Source organism: Dermacentor albipictus, unplaced genomic scaffold (assembly GCF_038994185.2).
Source record: "Dermacentor albipictus isolate Rhodes 1998 colony unplaced genomic scaffold, USDA_Dalb.pri_finalv2 scaffold_22, whole genome shotgun sequence".
NCBI classification, from domain to species: domain Eukaryota; kingdom Metazoa; phylum Arthropoda; class Arachnida; order Ixodida; family Ixodidae; genus Dermacentor; species Dermacentor albipictus.
Window position 1 is genome coordinate 1,126,279 of NW_027225576.1, and position 20,017 is coordinate 1,146,295.

Below are 20,017 nucleotides of genomic sequence, written 5' to 3' on the forward strand. Positions count from 1 at the left end.
ATGAAAAAACAAAAATATTTCCCTAAGTAGTCCGCTAACAATAACATAAAAAGGCGGAAGCTGTCCACTAGCACCTGAAGCACATTTTCTTTTTTTGACGGGCACAGGGAAGACGAAGGCCATTAGATGCTTGTCACCATTTGTAACAGATAATTCTGCGCAATTCAAGGCTAATTCCATAGATTTTCGGAAATTTATGCTCCATATTAATTTAGACTAATCCACTCATTTCTTGGCCAAACCCCATCGTGGGTAGGAGCCACACAAGTGATAGGCAACAACAACAACAACAGGCTCCTCAATATCATGGATTCCTATGGGCGGCCTGGTCTCTGGGGTGGAGATATCTACCGTGATGATTTCGCTTATCGCCAACAGCTCATACGGGAGAGGGTAAGTGGCATTAAAGAGCAAGCTACGTGATGTGACGTTGCACGGACGGTGAAGAACGCGATAATGTTAAGACCGTGAGTCACGTATCCAACTCCCTACTCACGAAGCTCGGTTAAAAAAATATGAGCCACAATGAAATTAATGCGATAAGGGCGAGCACAGCTGTTGGTCGTGGAAGTCTAGCCTCGCGGGCCAAGTCCGTCTGCTAAGAATGACTACATTTAGGATAGTCCGTTTGATACAGTTATTGGTGCCATAAGGCTTAAGCGAAGCGGACAACAAAGAATGAAAAGGAACAGCCGCTAACATTTCAGTGATTTTTATTTCCAGAAGTGATCATATATATATGGATAAAATGCCACCAAATGGGTGCAGCGGTTACCGGTCACCGCACGTGCATCCCTACAATGTCGAGATGTGCCGTTCCACGTAGAGCTACAGACGCAGCGCGCACCCACTTTTGCTATCAAATTCCCTTCTACGAGTTCCCGCGTATATTATTACATATTTCTGAACAGCACGGAACATTCCTTAAACAATGGTTCGCAACCACAATCATCACAGTTAACTGATACATGCGCATCCCTATTGCGGTTTCATTTTTTGCTTGTGCTCCCTTAATCAGTACTTTAAGCCGTTTAGGCATCTCCCGGTTTGCTCTATGCATGCTTCACCGCACAAGAACGGAAAGCGATAAACGACGCCTGGTACGCATGTCACTAATGAAGAATATTGCTGCTTCACACATCCTCGGTGCGTCTCTACAAATGGGTTTGTACCTTTACGAATCCTTGACAGTTTTTGGGGAGCAGAAAATATCGCTCACAGGAATCGGAGTCAGGCCAGGTGCACATGGCCCACAAACTCTCTTGAACTCGTGCCTTCTCGTGAATTGAACATATCAGTGAATAAGAGACTCTCATAGAAGGCTAGTTAAAACACATGCGGAATGATTACAGACGCTGAATACTTAGGAATAAGCATTCACAAGATTCTTAAACATACAATAAATTTGCTTTATTTCCTGTGCATCACAACGCCTTGTAAGAAACAAATAAGTATGACGTGCGACCTTTACAGTGCTGGAAGCATTTTGCGTAAGGCTAAAATGGGCTAGCTGGATCTTTAAAGAATAGGGACATTCTTATTTGTGTGTTTATATGCACACGTGCGCCTGTGCTTGCGGCGCGCGCTGGCGTTTTGCAACTTCGTGGATAGAACCAGACATAAATCTGTCCTTTCTGGTACAACCCGGTATGAAGCGCTGCCCTGTCAGTGAAAATGGAGGCTGCTAAAATTGTGCACAAAGAACTCTTGACGCCACGTGATGGCACATTTTAACTACGATTCAAGACAGCACCGCCGGGTGTTTGGGTCGCAGTTTCGCATTCTTAGACGTCGGATGTCGCGCTAGGCGCCGACAGTTTCGCAAGGCCTGGTCCGTCTGCTAAATGAACAGTAGTTATGGCTGTGATACTGCGTGCCATAAACATAATATCACAGATTCACAGTGTAAATTCGCGGCTGCAACTGTCGCTGCTGATATGCATATTTGCCGTCAATCGCGCGAAATGAAAGCACCAAACGCGGAGGAAGGAAATTATCTAGGAATGAATGTCACGTGATCATCTTCAAGTCGAGTCATAAAAATATAAAAATAAATACTCATGGGAAATGGGCCCTCACTGCATGATGCGCAAGCGGTAATTTCTAGCCGCTGAAGAGCGCAGAGTGTGCGCGAAAGAATAGAGCGCGTGAGAAGGGCGCTAATAAGAGCTGCCGCGTACCGAACTGCCTCCGAAAATCTCCGATACCGCAGAAACCACCGTGGCATCGCAAGCACGTCCCGGAGAGAAAGTGGTGGGGCGGCGTCATAGGAGGCTGGCTTGCCGAGCATATAGCTGGCGGTTGGCGCCATGCTCGCTCGTAGTTATTATTATTGCGAAAATAATTTTATGGACTCTCGAGGCGAATTTCTGCCGCCACCGTCGCCGTGGGGTTCACAATAAAGCTCATGTGCGACAGGTTGTGGGGCCCGCGCCGAATGCTGCAGATGCAAGGGTGAACGAAGAAGCATGGTGTTCTTGTGCGGCGGCGTCCTCTTGCCCGCCCAAGGGAGGAAGGCAGGGAGGGAGCGCACCTACTCTTCGCGCGCGCAAGGGAGGAACGGGGGGATGGGCACGGGCTAGGAGGGCGGAGAGCCTTGCACTTCTTCCACCCCGCTCTCCCAGCCCTACAACTACTTCAGTTGCGCTACTGCTGCCACTGCAGCCGCTTGGTGCGGCTTCACTATAGAATAATTTACAGACTAAAAAGTGGGAAAGGGTGTAAACGTGTCTAGAACTCACACCCTCTGGGTTTCATTCATGTAACTCAGACCCCAAGGGTGGTAGTTATAGGCGTACATACACCCTTCTTCACAATAAACGGCGTAAATCATTTTACAGTGTGGGCACCGCCGCACGCGTCCTGTCTTGGGGGTAGTCTGGTTCGAAGGCTAGCCAACCCGAAATAGCTGATGTGTGCGCCTTCAATTTCAACTTCTTTCTTTATTTGAACCAGTAAACTAACCATAGATTTTTTTTCCATATTTCCCATTTTCTGTCTACTTCATTCTGCGAGAAGTGCGCTTTTGTTGCCTGACTGTGCTCTCGTGATTCTGAACAGGTCGATCGCTTCTCGTATCACCCTGTTCGACCAGCTTTTCGGTTTCTTTTTTCTTTTTTCGTTCCAACGAGCCCATGTTGCTTCTTTTTCCATATTTGCGTCGCACTTACACTTATGAACTCACCATATTCCCACTCTTTGCATGGCCATTTGCCAGGTTCTTTCTCGACTCTTGTGACTATATCTGTTATTTGTTCAGCGTTCAATTTTTGGACTGGCCATATTGCGCTCCTTGCTCTCTTTCTCAATTATATATCCCAATTTCAAAATGATGCATTTACTGCCACTCTCTATGCTCATTTTTCTCAACTTAACGTAATTTCCTGTCAGCAGACATTATTCAACCGTCCATTGCAGCTTTCCCACTTCCCACGTGGTCTGTCCGTCACACTTAGGCCCTGTATTCACGATAAAGAGGTTATGTTGCTTACAAAGATCAACAATTGACTTCCTGTTGTCGGCAGAGCCATCTAGACCCTGTATGTGGGCATGCATGTTGCCTGATAGGATAATTCTAGCATTAATCCCGAAACTCTTAGTATCAGCACTTAGGTATTACACTAACTTTTGATTCTGGTGTCTGCTTTCTGGCCCAAAAATTCATTACGCCTAGCAAAGTTTTCTTTTCACTAATAGTTCATGATAACCAAAGATGCTCTTGACATATTGAATTTACTCTTTCCCATTTGGCTCCCCAATGAATGAGCATACCGACTGCCCTTCCCTTTCGTTCCCATTTAATTATATTTCACACTTCGCAAACATAATTGACGACCACTGGCAGCTGTTCCGAGTCTTTAAGGTGCGTTTCTGTAACCGCACAAACCCCAATTTGTTCTCTATTGAACGGCTCCTCAATATGTGCCCACTTTTCCTTTCTGCTGCTGCCCTGCATGTTTATGTAGCCTATTGCATGGTGAGCTCTCCTTTTTATGTTTCACACCTCTATCTTTTATTGACAGCGAAGCTATTCCGAGGGTCCCCTAGGGAACCTTCCTCTTCATTACTACCTACCCTGGCCTCCCGAACGCCCGTGGGCTCCCCTTAAAAGCAACTGCCCGACCAGCAATCACCGGCCCACTTCTCGTCCAAGCCTGTGATTGAAGTGGTTCCCGTCTCGTTGAAAACCACCACAATTTGTGACTTCCCTGTTTTCTTCTACAGCCGGAAAACCTTTGTCTGGGCTCATTGTCCAAATCGCCTCATTACCAGCCACTACGGCTCTTTGTACGTGACTGTCACGTACAGGCACCCCCGGCACCGTGCACACCACGACCTGCACCTGAGGGGTCATGTCGCGCACGTCGTCTAACCCCTTCGCCAAGCACTGAGCTAGTCCTACCCCTTCTCTGGTAATAACACATCATTTAGTCCACCAGCTACTACAACAAGGTTGCGTCCGTGGGTATATTCCGTGGGCTTTTCTTTTGCTTGCCCCATGACAAAGGCCAATGTCCGCCCTGGAAATGTCCCTGCCGGCACTCTTTAGTCGCCTTTCACCCTCTCAACAATAGCCTCTGACCAGCTAGCCATGTTTGAGCCAGCAGCGATGCTCACAAAGAAAAAAAAAGAAGAAAATAAAATAAACACTGTAAATTCCCTTAAGCAAAGTTTCAGAACACCTATTGCGACATTGGTTTTTGTACGCGTTCGTTGTTTGTCGTTTCCCTACTTTTATTCCACCAATCTTCCCACCGCCTCTTACTAATCTCTGTCGCGGACCTGTTTACTTTCCCTCTGCTCTCGTTGAACCCAAGAGCTTCAAGGCACCACTGATACCTAAATGCACCGCTGGGCAGATATGATTCTAATAAAACTTGCTCCACCGTTTCCCTAGCTTTACCGCAGCAAGCACAAGTTTCTTCTTCCTTCTTATATCTCGCGTTATAGGTGCATGTTCTAAGGCGTCTTGATCTCGCTTCGAAAAGTTGTGAGCTTCCCTTTGAGTAATCATAAATTGTTTCTTTCCTGATTTCGTTTTTTTCCTCTTAAGTAGTTACTCATGGCAGGTTTCTTTTCGATCTTCACCGTGGAGGCGGCGCTCCTTTCCCGCCACGCCGACCCGGACATGCCCGAGATGAAAGTTCGGTTCCTCATGCGTGGGGTAAAGCAACAACTATTTGCCGTATATATGCGCAAATCACCCAAGACCGTAGAAGAATTTTTGACGAAGGCTACGACAATTGAGAAGACGTTAGAAATGCGCAACTACAATTTCCGCTCGACGCCAGAAAGCGCAGAACTTCTAGAACCCGGCCCCAGCGATCTGCGGTAGGCCATAAGGTGAATTGTACGAGAGAAACTGCGGAAAGTGTTCCCAGCGTCATATTGCCAAGGTAATTCGATTGCTTATGTAGTCTGAGGAGAAATCCAGCAGTTACCGAGAGTTCCTGGACCGCGTCAGCCGGATACGATTACCTACGCCACCGTAGCCCTCCATCACCCTACCCCTCCCACCCACGCCGGGGCCCCATGATTCCGCGTTTCCGTCATCAGACGCCGCCGCCCCGCTCGTCTGTCGGTCAGGTCAACGCCCCGAGGAAGACGGACATTCGGCGTGCCCCCAACCACCGCCCGCTATATCTCTGCGAGGAAGCCGGCCATGTCGACCATCGGTGCCCTTACAGTGAGAAGGGACTACCAGGGTTCGCCGTGAATGTGCCGCGCCCGCAACAAGTTGAACGTTTTAGAGATATTGCCGACTGTGTCGCCGCCACTCAGTGGAGCCATCGACCACCGTCCCGTTCGCCGTCACCAGGCGGCTACCTGTCGTCGCAACGGCGACCAGACACTGGACCAGCCCGGGGTCGGACTGCGAGCCCATATCCGGAAAACTAAAAGCAGCAACCGATGGAAGTGTGGTTGCTGTTCGTTGAAATGACGAAGATCCTCCGCCGCCGGCGAAGGCGCCGAGCAGACTACCTCGACGACATTTCAGCAAGACGGCGCCATTCCGACGAAGCCTAGAGGCAAAGAATACGCCGATGAAACAAGACGTGACGACGCGACGCACCATTTACAGGTCTACGTGGTGGAGCCGTGATCACGACGCCAATACCTAACTGCCACGCAAGACAAAGTACCGCCGACTTCAACGTGCGTCTTGGCGGCCACGCAGTCACCGCCTTACGGGACCCAGGCGGCAACGAAGCCGTCATGAGTGGAGCCATTGCCGCCCAGTTGAAGAAAGTTAAGAGTGCATGGGAACGCCCTCAAATCCAGACAGCTGGGGCACACCCAATAACACCGACCGGAATCTGTATGGCAAGAATTACCCCTCACGACCGCATGTACTCCGCCATCTTCGTTTTCCTCCAACAGTGCTCACGAGACGTCATTATCGGCATAGACTTCCTGAACCGTCCATCTCAAGTGGAAGTTGATAAGGCTGTCGCATGATCAAGTGATACCGGCGGAGAACTCTCGTAGTCACCAAGCCTTGAGTGTGCTCGGACATCAAATGAGCGTCCCGCCTAAGAAAAAGCGAAACCGATGCCGACAAACTTCAGGCTCGAGTTCGAGCATGTCAGCAAGGGCACTACTACCACATACGTCGAGGAAATTCTGGAAACCAGCAATGGGTTTGTCCTCTCGCATAATGCTGCACCTGGCTCCAAAGCCACAGCTCCCCAACCAGACTTCAACAGAAAGCCAAGCGTCCCCATCAGTAAGCAACAACTCGGAAGTCTTCCCCGACGATAAAGCCTCTTTTCGACGTCGTGAAGGATTTAGCAAACATCCCTTGCAAAGGCTGGCTTAATAACCGGAGATTGCACTCGACCACACCACCAGAGCCCCTGTCGACTGTCGACGCAAGAACGAAAACCTATAATGCAACAAGTCGACGAAATGCTGAGTGACAACATCATCCAGCCGTCGAAAAGCCCGTGGGCGTTTCCTGGGGTCTTAGTGAAAAAGGATGGAACTCTGCGCTGCTTCGTCGATGATCGCCGCTTGAACGAAATAACGAAGAAGCAGGTATACCCGTTCCACGGATAGACGACGCATTAAACCGACTCTGCACTGCTAAGTAACTTTTTCGATGTATCTCAAGACTGGTTATTGGCAAATTGAATTCGACGCCAGTGAATGCCATTCCGATCTTGCTCTGCACCGACAGCCTTCTAGCGCGTGATGGACACACTCTTGCAGGACTGAAGTGGCAGACTTCTCTACTTGGATGACATTGTAGTCTTTGCCACGAATTTGGAAGATCACGTGACGTGGCTTGAGAGAATACTAGAGGCGATCAAGCCACATGGACTCACCCCGAAGCCGGAAAGTGTTGTTTCGCTTACGAAGAAGCTTTGTTTCTAGGTCACATTACCAGCAAGTCTGGAGTCCGTTCTGACCCACAGAAGACAGCTGCCATCGCTAAGTTCCCGTGGCCCGTCGACAAGAAGGCAGTGGGCAGATTCCTTGGCCTGTGTGCCTAATACAGGGGCTTTGTAAGACACTTTTCAAGTATTGCAGAGCCATTAACTCATCTCGCGAAAAGCGTTGTCGACATGAAATGGGAGACATGACAGCACGATGTATTCGAAGTGTTGAAATGAAGGTTATAGTCGCCGCCAGTGAAAAAGAGCGATGAAAAACAGCAGTGTAGGCACCGTTATCCGTGCTATGGAAATATGAATTATAGGTGATCTGCAAACGAGTCATGGGACAAATGGCACGCATCTCAGGAGAAAATTTATTACAGCATTTGATTGCTCTTGTACGAGGCATATGAAATCGCAGGGACGTCAATAAGGGGTCACAATCAATGGAGCCAAGCACAACTTTATAATGGAATTCCGTGTCACGCACAAGACGCCTTTGATGCAGAAACCGCCTAACATACTAAGGTCTGATAGGAGGGAATAATAGTTACAAAAACGACGGCGAGCAGTATATTTATCATATAGTATGTGTACGAACTTACGCAGAACATTGTAGATTTGATTGGAACAGCTAACGGAGACGCTATTCCGTGCTACTGATGTGAACTGGAGACGTGGTCTCTAGAGAGCACAATAAAGAGTGCGCAGACACTCGTATGAACGAAATTTTCTTGTTGACCTAGAAATAATACCAATATTTCTAAAGGCGCCCAAAACAATTGAAGATGCATGCAACCGGAAATCGAGCGTTGAGTCAACAGTAACACGCAAGGCTCGTACATGGGCAGCGCGAGATATTTTTCCGGCAAGCAGAATATAATTAAGCATAGCTGAGTCGTGTTTTGTAGAAACAGACAAAACAGTTTTCTTATTGTTCAATTTAACCATATTCATCAAGCACCATTTCTCTATGTTGCCAATGTCAGCTTGCAAACCGCGGCTCTCCTCTTAGTTCTCAATCTTACAAAATATTTTCAAATCATCTGCAAAGAACAAAGCCTTCGAGTTCATGACACGTAGCGGAAAATGGTTGCTAAAAACTACAAACAACAACCGCCCATGGTTGGAGGCTGAGGCACTCCCGATGATGATGCAAATTCGTCGGATACACAGGCAGAAATTCTGACAGATTATGGAGGCTGCCAAGGTAGCTTTTGAGCCATATGCAGTGCAATGGGTAAAGTCGGTATTTTTCAGTCTTCACCAGAAGTATGTCATGATAAACCGTGTCGAAAGCCTTAGTCATGTCAAAGTAGATTGTGTCTACCCGAGCCTGATTAAACACCTGAGGCCCACTGTACCCAAGAAAGACTCTAAATTTCATTCAACGGATCGTTCTTTTATAAAAACGTGTTGCAAAGACGACATTTTTTGTTTGCAATATGGACTCATGCGTTCGTACATTACCATTTCAAAAACTTTTGCAGGATAACAAATTAGTGACACTGGTCGAAAGTTATTCACATGACAAGCACTGCCGCATTTAATACACGAACTACTGACAGCTTCCAACGGCAAGGAAAAACACCTGTGCGCAAAGTTAAACAAATACGTCAAAGCAGTACTAAAAATGTCAGCGCATCATTTATAGACCTCAGACTCTACCTAGGCGGCGCTGCGCAAAAACCCATCACCAGCGCCCCCGTCGCAGACTTGGCGCGAACTCAGTAGTGCAAAAAGAGCTGTCCGCAAGCGAAGGTGCATAGGCCACAATGGACCCTCCGCTTTCAGTTGTGTTGAGGCACGGTTTCCTAAAAATCAAGGCACTAGATAGCTTCCTGCCCCCATCCACGTTTCGGAAAGGGAGGAAGCTTAGCAGGGCGAAGTACGTGTACAATATAAAAGAAGTCTCAACTAGGTGTTATTTCGGCGTGCTGCAGCTCGCAAGAACAGAGAGCATCAGGTGTGTTTATAGGCATATCAGCATAAAAATGTAAGCATTTCAAATTGTTTCATATTGAAAATGGCCTAAACACAAGACTTAGGTACGTCCTGTATTTTTATGCGTGGTATTATGGTAATGTTTTTTCTCGCAATTACTTACAAAGAGTAAATCTTTCCATAGCCTTTTTCAGGGCAGCAAACAGAAAACATTTTCCAAGGCAGCAAACAGCGTGCGATCATAACGAAAGTAAGCTTCCTATAGTGCCTACGCGCCGTATCTTTCTTTCTGGCAGGATCAACAGCATCGCTCAGTACCTTTGCACTTTTCGCAGACGCTTGGAGCAACAAGCGCGCACAAATAAATGTAAATAAACGCGACATTTCTTTTTTTCTTTAGAGACGTGCGTTACCTCGCAATTACTCATCCGGTGCTCGTATAGCAACTTTATTGCTCCCATTTGAAAAACGCAGTCGAGCAGCGAGCAGGCTCAGCACATTGCCAAACGTGCTTGTTGTATCAGCGCAGGACATATACAAAATACCGAAAGTAGAAATGAGCTCGCGATACAACGATGCTCTAGAACAGAATTTTGAATTCATAAACGAACCAAGATGTTTGGTTAAACTGACCTGCCAAATCTCTCCGTTCCACTTGTTCAGCCAAGCGGAGGCGGATATCTGTTAACAGGTGGAAATATCAATCGCACACGCCCAGGATAGTTCGTAACGTTGTTTTTTATGTTGCCAACGAAGTGGCGGCCGCAGATTCTTGCGTTTTCGCTTGGTTACCACGGTCCTCCGTCTGAGCTACGCAACACAATTACAGCAGAACACAATTGTCGCACTTTCTCATGCGAGCCGCTGTGTTGTGGGGAATGCAAGTAATTCGATTACCCAACCGCTTGAACGGCCAGTATCCAGCGCTCTCGCTTTTCCCCTCCATACGATCGTAACGGAAATCGGTAAAACTGAACCTTGTTATTCAGTCCTTCACGTTCATGGCAATTTACAACACAACAGTAGCGTCGATTGCGGCATTTCTTCATAGCGCGCGGAACGTTTCCACCATCCATCTGAAGAGTGAGCCATCAAGCGTTTTATGGCAGTTCGGCGGCGCTTCCGAGTAGCGTAGAAATCCATAGCTCTCTGGCTGGGGGTTAAATGCGCAAAACACTCGCAATGTGGACCAAAATCTAGTTAAATCCGTTTTCGCAGTCGCTAGCTGCATAGGCAACTTAGCAAGGGAGTCGAACTTCGCGCTACCCAATTACTGCCGCTTTGCACTGGCAGGTGGCGCTACGCATCTTGCAAAACTCCAGAGTCTGACGTCTATCAACCTGGGAATTTCATCGGCACCTGTTGATATTTTTTGCTTAAGCTTCTGAATCGCCGATAAAACCTCATATTCATCGACCTTTTCATACGCTAAGCAGTGAGCGCTGTCACCAAAGGTAATAACAGCGGTTGTGCTGTCAGGACGCACAAAGCAAGAGCTGTGGTCCAAGCGAGTGGTCCGCGAAAGCTTGGCATACATCTTGTGCTTTGAAACAAACAGTGTCACGCCGCGTCAGTGTCGAAGCACTGACCTTATTTTTACTATGATTCCGCACAAAAGTCTAAAAAGAGTTCGTTTCTTTCACGCAGTTCTCTTCGAGAAGTTTATCAAAATCAGCTTTATCGTGTACAATAACTTTTTTCACTATTCATCTACACAAAGAATATTTTCTGTAGCAATTATCGCTTTAACATTTTACGTACCCTTTGTGACGCAGCTGCTTTTTCTTGGGGTAGTGTTTTAAATCGCAAAAGAACCAGCAAGGGAATCTGGAGTTCCTCGGATGACATCGTGGTACATATTTTTTTATTAATCCTTACACAACTGATGTTAGTATCTCAACGCCTGAGTCTAAATTCCTGATCTCAGAGAATCGAGGCCAATCATAGTTGTGAAGCTCATTCTGCAGCCCAAGAATATCACCGAACGCATTACGAATTTTTTCTGACTTGAGTTCACGCGCTGGACCAGAAGACAAAAAGAATGACAACTAAACGCACAATGAGACTTATCTACCAGAACAAGAGGACCGCGCACCATTTGAACCTCGAAAACAGGCGCGTTAGAAATAATTAGATCTGAAATGTCTCAAGAGCCCTCTATCGTGTCATATTGACGTAGCCCATGGAAGTTAACAAAATCAATGAGACATTCGGCTTTTTCTTGTACGGCTGTGCAGTCACTGTTCACCAAACCAGGTGCCCATTCGAGTTTAGGATGATTAAAGTAGCCGTAAATGTGAACCTTGTACATTGAAAAATCAATTTTATTCCCAATATCACAAAAAATAATTCATGAGAACGTTAGGATCTGAATGAGGCCAAAAGTAATAGCAGTGGGATTAGTCGGCTGCTGAAATTTCCAACACACACATTCATCGTACGTCTTCAGGTCTTGCCTTCTAAATGCACCTAATAGAGAACGGCACGCTATCATAACTCCGCCACCGTATTCAACCTGGTCAGAGGAAATTCTGTCGGCTCTGAAAAGAGCATGCTCATCTGAGAAATAAGAGGCACCTGTACATGATGAGTTCAGCCGCGCTTCCGTTAGACATGTACTATCACGCTCACACTGGCGTAGATTCGCGAAGAACACCTCACTTTTGTTTCTAAGCCCGCTCGAGTTTTGATACAAGTAGCGTAGGCCTCGATGCCATGCTAGTTCAAAGGACGGACGGAGTTGAAAAGTTAAAAAAATATAAAGAATTCTTTAAAAACATATACCAAAGCAACATGCGATGCTAAAAAAAGTATTACTGCAACGACCTGCCCTCTATCCTTCAACACAATCCTAAAAAGTTCTGCCGAACTGTGTCCCCTGACCACGACTCTGATCATATTTCATTGCACGATGCTAACCAAGCACCAGTATCGGACAGCGAATTCCCATTCATTAAAAATTTTTTTCTCTTCAGTGCTTGCACAGCAAGATCATTCCAACGTACCACTTGTACCTGAATATGACTGGCGCTTTATGGAACCCATTACCATTGCTGCTGATGGCATTTCAAGCCTCATTGCTAACCTAAAGGAATCTAGATTAGCCGGTATAGATAGTATCAATTCTAAGATATTACAAAATACCTCGTCAATTTCTAGTTAGACATCCTTTTTATTCAACCAATCCTTAGCGTCAGGAAGGCTAACAGCTGTCTGGAAGGTTTCGAAAATTGTCCCTGTATTCAAAAGCGGTAACAGCCAATTCACCCGATAATTATCGTCCGATCGCGCTCACATGCATTTGTTGCAAGCTGCTGGAACATATTATCGCCTCTCATGTTTTCAGTCACCTAGAATCAAACAACTTTTTCTTCTCTAATCAACAAGGCTTCAGAAAATATTTTTCTTGCTACGCGCAGTTATTGCAATTTCCCACCGACTTACACTTCAGCATGGATGCCAATAAACAAACTCATTGCATGTGCCTTGATTTTTTAAAAGCCTTTGATTGCGTAGCTCATGGTGGACTAATATCCAAATTATCAGCCCTTAGACTAGACTCACTTACATTAACTTGGAGCCGGAATTTCCTTTTTCGTGGTCAACAGTTCACAGTGATTAATAACTTCTCCACCCCCCGTTGCCATGTATCTTCCGGTGTTCCTCGGGGAAGTGTTCTAGGGCCCCTTTTATTTTTGACCTATATTAATGACCTACCGCTTAACATATCATCATGCATGCGCTTATTTGCGAATGATTGTATCATATATCGTACAATTACGGATGTCCAAGACCACACCGCTCTGCTAAATGACCTTAACTTTATTTCCCATTGGTGCAAAATCTGGCTTATGTCCCTTAACCTATCCAAATGCAGGGTCATAACCTTCAGTCGCAAACGCAATAATTCTAGCTTTACATGTCTTAGATACTATACCTGTATCACAAGTTCCATCATATAAGTGCCTGGACGTGCACCTAACATATGATCATTCCTGGGCCTTGCACATCACCGCCATTTGAGCCAAGGCTTACATAACTTTGGGTTTCTTACGTCGCTATTTACGAAATTTACGAAACTACCCGACCAATGTCCGTAAACTTGCCTACCTAACATACGTCCCTCCTCAGCTCGAGTTTGCATCATAAATCTGGTCTTCGCATCAAAAATACCTAATTTCCATGATCGACGCGATACAAAACCATGCTGCTCGTGTCATCTATCAAAAATACAGCTGTCATCTCAGCATAACTCAAATAGAAACTGATAATAATCTCGAATCCTTAGACACCCGTCATTCTGTAGCTATCGTTTGTTTTGCTACACAAGTATATAAACTGCGCTTATCTTTCACCTCTGCCCCTCGAATCCCCAGTGCGCATGTCCAATTTATTAAACCGCCATCGCTCTTTCAAACGCATCTACTGCCATACGCAAGCATCCAACTCATCGACACTGCCCAGAGCAACAACATTATAGAGTGATCTTCCCAACGAAATCGTTTCAGTAACCGATCACGCATTGTTCCTCATCCAAGTGTATCAGCTTTATACATCTTAAATACTGTAACTATGTTTCGTTGTGATTACGTGGGGGTGTATTGTCGCCATTTTGTTTTTGTTTTCCGTACCAGTTGTTGCCGTCCGCTTATTGCCTGCGCATTGAACATGCTGTACATGTACACCCGTGAGCGAAAGTATAGGGACCAGGAACTGCGCCATAAAACCCATTTTCTCTTCTCTCTGTGAATGCAACTTTAAATTTAAAGTCTACTTTCCAAACTTGATATTACGAATTTCCTAGTGCACTCGTCAGTTTCCGTTTATGCGTATTAATTACAAAGAAAATATATTTTTACGTCGACCCTGTGGTCCGTATACTTTAGCTCACGGGTGTACAGGCCGTACATTGAATATGTTCCTGTGGGAACCTGCAAGGAAACCTGAATAAATAAATAAATGAATTGAAAGGGGGTTTATTGCAGCTCGGACGAGGGATCGCAAGTAGCTCTTGATCGCGAGTGCTAGCCCTTCGCATCAGCAGCCCGAGCTCGGCTCTCGCGCCGCAGCGGTGGCAGTCCGCACAGCGCCACATGTATATTACCCACTACAATTGCCCCCGCGGCGAAGAGGAGCGATCCTGGCAACCTAATGTGATGACACAATAAGGGGGTCGTGGTACGGCTTCAGGCGGCTGACGTGAACCGTCTCGCGGCCACGGCGGCGTTTGTGCGAAGATGACGTCACCGGTTCGACCACATAATTCACAGGCAATGTACACGCGACAACCCGGTACGGACCCTGATATTTCGGAGCAAGCTTTGGGCTAAGGCCTGGAGATTGGAAGGGCAGCCGAAGCCAGACGTGAGAGTCCACGGCGAAGGACTGTGTGGGCTGATCGTTGTCGTGGCGATATTTGTGGATTCCTTGGGTATCCGACGTGAACGAGCGAGCCAGTTGGCGGCACTCTTCAGCATGGCGAGCAAGTTCGGAAAGAGGGGTGAATTCAGAGGCATCCGGATGATATGGTACTACGGTGTCGAGTGTAGTGGATGGTTCACGTCCATAAAGAAGGAAAAATATTTAGAAGCCTGTGGTAGCCTGAACGGCGGTATTATACGCGTACGTCACAAAAGGGAGGACATCGCCCTAATTGGAATGATCAGACGCAGCATACATGGTGAGTATGTCACCAAGAGGTTCGCGACGCCGGTTAAGTAAAACAGCACGTTGTGCAACTTACTGCGTCGTCCCACTTGTTGTGCTGGCTCACCCGTTCGTAAGATAACAAGCAATCCTTTACGTCTTGATCATCGGTGCTGCTAAAGATGGCCAGATCACGCTGGCGCAACACACCGGAAACGATGACCGCCGGAGGCTGTGGTGAATCTTCCTGGGTGGTTTCGTCAGGCATGGCCGCAGCAGTCGGTAGCGTCCGGCTTCGGAGCTCCAGTTTCCGAGGTCTACCCCGCACCTCCACCAAATGAAAGGGGGTTTATTGCAGCTCGTACGAGGGATCGCAAGTAGCTCTTGATCGCGAGTCCTAGCCCTTCGCATCAGCAGCCCGAGCTCGGGTCTCGCGCCGCAGCGGTTGCAGTCCGCACAGCGCCACATGCATATTACCCAATACAAAATAAATAAATAAATATACTATCATGCTCACATTGGCATACATTCGCGAACAAGACCTCACTTTTGGTTGTAAGCGCGCTCGTGTTTTGATAGAAGTAGTGTAGGCCTCGGTGCTGTGCTAGTTCAAAGGACGGACGGAGTTGAAAGCGCAATACCTTACGCTGTTCGGTCACTGTCAAACGCGGATGTCAGTTAATTCTACGATGAACAAAGCGTACCTTGCTATAATTTGGACTACGGCAAAATTTTGGCCGTATGTACACGGCAGGCACTTGGCAAGTGGTATGCAACCACAACGCTTTGTGCTGGCTAGCAAACTTAAGTGATCGTTCAGGTCGCATAGCGCGATGAAGTGTAAAACTCCAGGATTCGACAGCACCATGGTGCATAAGTCTGGGACGAAGTGTTCTGACGCTAACTGCCTGTTGCATGCCCCTACTGACCCGCCGCCGAAAAGCGAACTGGACGACGACGCCTTCTTAGGAAGAATAGCTGCAGATGGCTTCGCCAAAGAGCAACGAGAAGACGCGGAGTTACGAAGCCTTGTGGGCTACCTAGAAGGCAAGACCGTCGTTTTCCCTGGGGTATTTCTGCGTGGCTTGTCTTCGTTTTGCTCGCGCGACGACGTCCCCGTAAGTGAGCGAGTGAAAAATTTATTGAGCTCTCGATTCGCTAGTCTTCTACGGTCTTCAGATGGCTTCGTCCATCATCTTTCACAACGATCGGTTACCCTTAGTCCAGGGTTCCACTGGATGCTGCTGCCAGTTGTGCTCGCCGAATCAGACCTTCTTGGTCGACCCGGCGATCGCTGGAGAGCGCTCCCTCCCGTTGCTCCACACTCGGGTTTGGTATAACGGGTACCGCGCCTATCTTCTGGCATGCCCACGTTATATAATGCAGGGTGGGTGTTTCGTGGCACCAGGGGCATTTGTCATTGTATTGTCTGGGATACATATTGCTGAGTACGTTTAGGTTCGGGTACGAATCCGTTTGTAGCTGCCTCCACGCGACAAAGTCCTCTCTGCGAAGGGAGTTGTGCGGTGGTAGATACCGCTTTCTACAGCCCTTGTAGTAATTTAGTATCGCCGAATAGTCTTGGGGTACAGGTTCGGTCCCCTCGAGGTCGCCTACGTTGGATGCTCGGTAATAAGTGTACCCTCGAGCTATCCTGTCCACCTCTTGGTTCCCTTCCACTCCCGTGTGTCCCGGCGTCCATACTATCGTATGCCTAATTACTTCTTCTTTTGGTTGTCGTTTTGTTATGTGGTCTCCGGAGCGGAGTATGCGGAGCGCTCCGTGCCTTATTCTGCCGCGTAGATAGTTGCGGCACGCCGTTTGTGAGTCTGTAAGGATTGTTAGAGACCGTTTAGACCGATATTCCTCCACTGCCGCTAGAGCGACGGCCGCTTCTTCAGCCTCAACTATCGTACAGTCTTGTAGTTATGCGCTGGTGATCTCGCGTAGGTTCGAATCAATCACCGTTGCTACCGCGTTGATGTTGCTATGCCCCGCTGCTCTGGCGTTTGTGGCTGCGTCCACGTATACCGTCGTTTCTTGGGGTGCTAGTGTCTTTTGTAGCTATTCAGCCCTCGCCTCTGTGCGTGCTTCGTGTAGGTTAGGATCCATGTTCCTGGGTATGGGTGCTACATTTAGTGTGTTGCGATACTCGTCCGGAATTGTTTCGGTCCTCTGTATCTCTTCAAGTTGATCGGCGCAGCCTAGTTTCTTCAAAAGATCCCTCCCAGATGGGGTCTGCTATAGTCTGCGCAGTTGGGAGACTAGTTGCGCCTCTCTCGATTCCTCCAAGGTGTTGTGTAGTCCTAAGGCTAGGAGCTTTTCGGTTTTGGTGTTGTGGGGAAGGTGGAGTGCTGTTTTGTAGGCTTTGCATAGAATCGCGTCCACCTGTTGCACCTCACTCTTGATGGGATGGTAGTAAGGGAGGCTGTATGCCACTCGGCTGACGACCAGGCTTCTGACCCGCTTGAACGTGTCCTCTCGCATGCCGTGGCATGCCGTAAAAAATAACTTCGCCCCAGTTCTCGCTGACTATCTTCTCGTTGTGCCTGCAGCACTCCGGCCAGAAGTTCTACACGCCCTGCAAGACAATCAAACAGCCGGGCACCTTGGGTCTTCCCGTACGCTCGCAAGAATACAAGAGAAGTTCTGTGGGCCACGCCTCACCGCAGACGTGGCCTGCTACGTCAAGACATGTTGTGACTGCCAGCAGTTGTGATTACCAGCTGTCCACACATTTTGTGACTGCCAGCTCCCATGCTAAGCGTTTCAGCACATTGCGATGGATTTGTTGGGACCCTTTCTGGCGTTAACATTTAGGAACACGTGGATCATCCTGGCCACCGACTACCTTGCCCACTATGCCGAGACAAAGCTCTGCCGAAACGTAGGGCAGCGGAAGTGGCGAAATTATTCGTCGATAAGATCCTGCTGCGACATGGTGCACCACAAGTCCTCATTACTAACAAAGGAACGGCGTTTACTGCAGAGCTCATCTAAGTCATTCTGCAATACAGACAGGGAAGCCACAGGAGCACAACTGCTTACCACTCGCAGACGAATGGAGCGGCTGAACAAGGCAGTCGCCGACGTGCCAGCAATGTATGTCGATGTCCAGCACAAGACGGGGGTTGCCGTCCTGCCGCTCGCAACCATCGGTTACAACACGGCGCTGCAACAAGCAACGCAGATCACGCCGTTCGAGTTGGTTTAAGGTAGGAAGCCGACGACGACTCTCGACTCCACGCTGCCGCACATCACAGACGAAGAGGACTGAGACGTCGCCGCTTATCTCCAGCGCGCAGAAGAAACCTAACAGCTCGTGCGCATGCGTATCAGGAACCAGCACAGGACCGACAGCCGACACTACAATCTTCTACGTCGAGTACCAGGCCGGCGACCGTGTTTGGGATTGGAACCCGATACAGCGACGAGGACTCAGACACTATTGCGTCGCTGCTTCGGACCCTACAAAATAACCCGACGAATTGGCGCACTGGACTATCAGGTCGTGCCAGAATGCGTTAACAATCAAAGCGGCGCCGCACGCAACCCGATGTCGTCCGTGTGGTCCGTCTTAAAGGTACACTAAAGCCATATACTAACTCCTCCGGCGTAGGCTATTTAAATGCCATTCCAGAAACCTCGCAACGCTTCTTCCGTGCTAAGAAAAGACTTAGTTGACGAGAAAATCTCAAGGGTCCGAATACCTGTATCGCCATTCAAATCTCCTGCCACCCAACCGGGGAGTGGTGACGGTGCATACGCCATCACCGCCCTTTGCTGCCGTCGCTGAGTAAAACGGCGCTCGACAGACGGCGGTACTGTGTGTGTGTTTGTGTGGGTGTGTGTGTGTGTGTGTGTGTGCGCGTGTGTGTGGGTGTGTGTGTGTGCGCGCGCGTGTGTGTGTGGGTGTGTGTGTGTGCGCGCGCGTGTGTGCGTGTGTGTGTGTGTGTGTGTGCGTGTGCGTGTGTGTGTGTGTGTGTGTGTGCGTGTGTGTGTGTGGGTGTGTGTGTGTGCGCGCGCGTGTGTGTGTGGGTGTGTGTGTGTGCGCGCGCGTGTGTGCGTGTGTGTGTGTGTGTGTGTGTGTGTGTGTGTGTGTGTGTGTGTGTGTGTGTGTGTGTGTGTGTGTGTGTGTGTGTGTGTGTGTGTGTGTGTACACAACGCAAACGCCTCGCCATGGGGAAACCGAGCTATGAGAGAGCGGTAGATTCGCCGCTGCAGTTGCTTTTCGTCAAGTAGCATGGACCCTTCGGGCATCCCGCGACATCACATGGAAGTGGAATTCTCAACTACTTGCAGTTAGTGCGAGTTTTGCGAACTAGTAAAACTAGCGCAGCACTACGCGATAACGAAACTACTGAAACGCGAAAGCGTGAGCGGAACAGAGTCGAACGAAAACGAAACCTTTCGACAGCCCTCGTAGTTTTCAACGGTTCTTTGTAAATTGGTCGATGTCAATCAGTTCCTTTTTTTTTAAAAGCGAAATATAACTGAACAAGTAGCATTTTATTTTGTCCTATATTGCAACACAATGATGCTTTTATAACCAGTGCTTAAGCACCAGCGGCAGAATTTAAAGTAGGAGCGCCTTCGTGTTCGGGCAAGTACTTGAATGTCTCTGGGGAGTGTCTAATCATGGCCTGCATTTACATAATTTTCTCGATTACTTAGGCTCTGTTCACGATAACACTGACACCTTGGAGGTCATCGAGCACTGATCGACCACTTTGGCTTGACTTAATATTTGCCGTTAGTGTCGTCGCTTTAGGCCTTTCTATGCACGAACTTCGGGACTTTGTTTCTTTCTTGCTTTCTTACTTTTTCTTTACTATGGGTGCTTTTGTTTCTCGCTCTCCCGTTTGTAGCACCGGGATGATGCTTCTTCAGGGGGGCAGGGTATTGACCCGTGCACTTATTCAGCTTCATCCGATGACCGCTTTTCAACAAGTAACGAATGTTAAACGTTGTCGCTCTGCGCTCGATCTGTTCTGGCCAACGGCAGCATCAACACCACATCTGCGATCGGTTGTATATGGTTCCGCCGA

The 20,017-nt window shown here is 48.0% G+C and overlaps 1 protein-coding gene across 1 annotated transcript in view; it reads left to right on the plus strand.

Annotated features, from left to right (window-relative positions):
* Positions 1-337: 337 nt before the first annotated feature.
* LOC139052379 (uncharacterized) overlaps positions 338-20,017 on the plus strand; it is a 79,645-nt gene continuing 59,965 nt past the window's right edge. The window contains exon 1 of the mRNA XM_070529478.1: positions 338-393. The gene's annotated coding sequence lies outside the window, so the exon portion shown is untranslated. The remainder of the gene's footprint in view (positions 394-20,017) is intronic.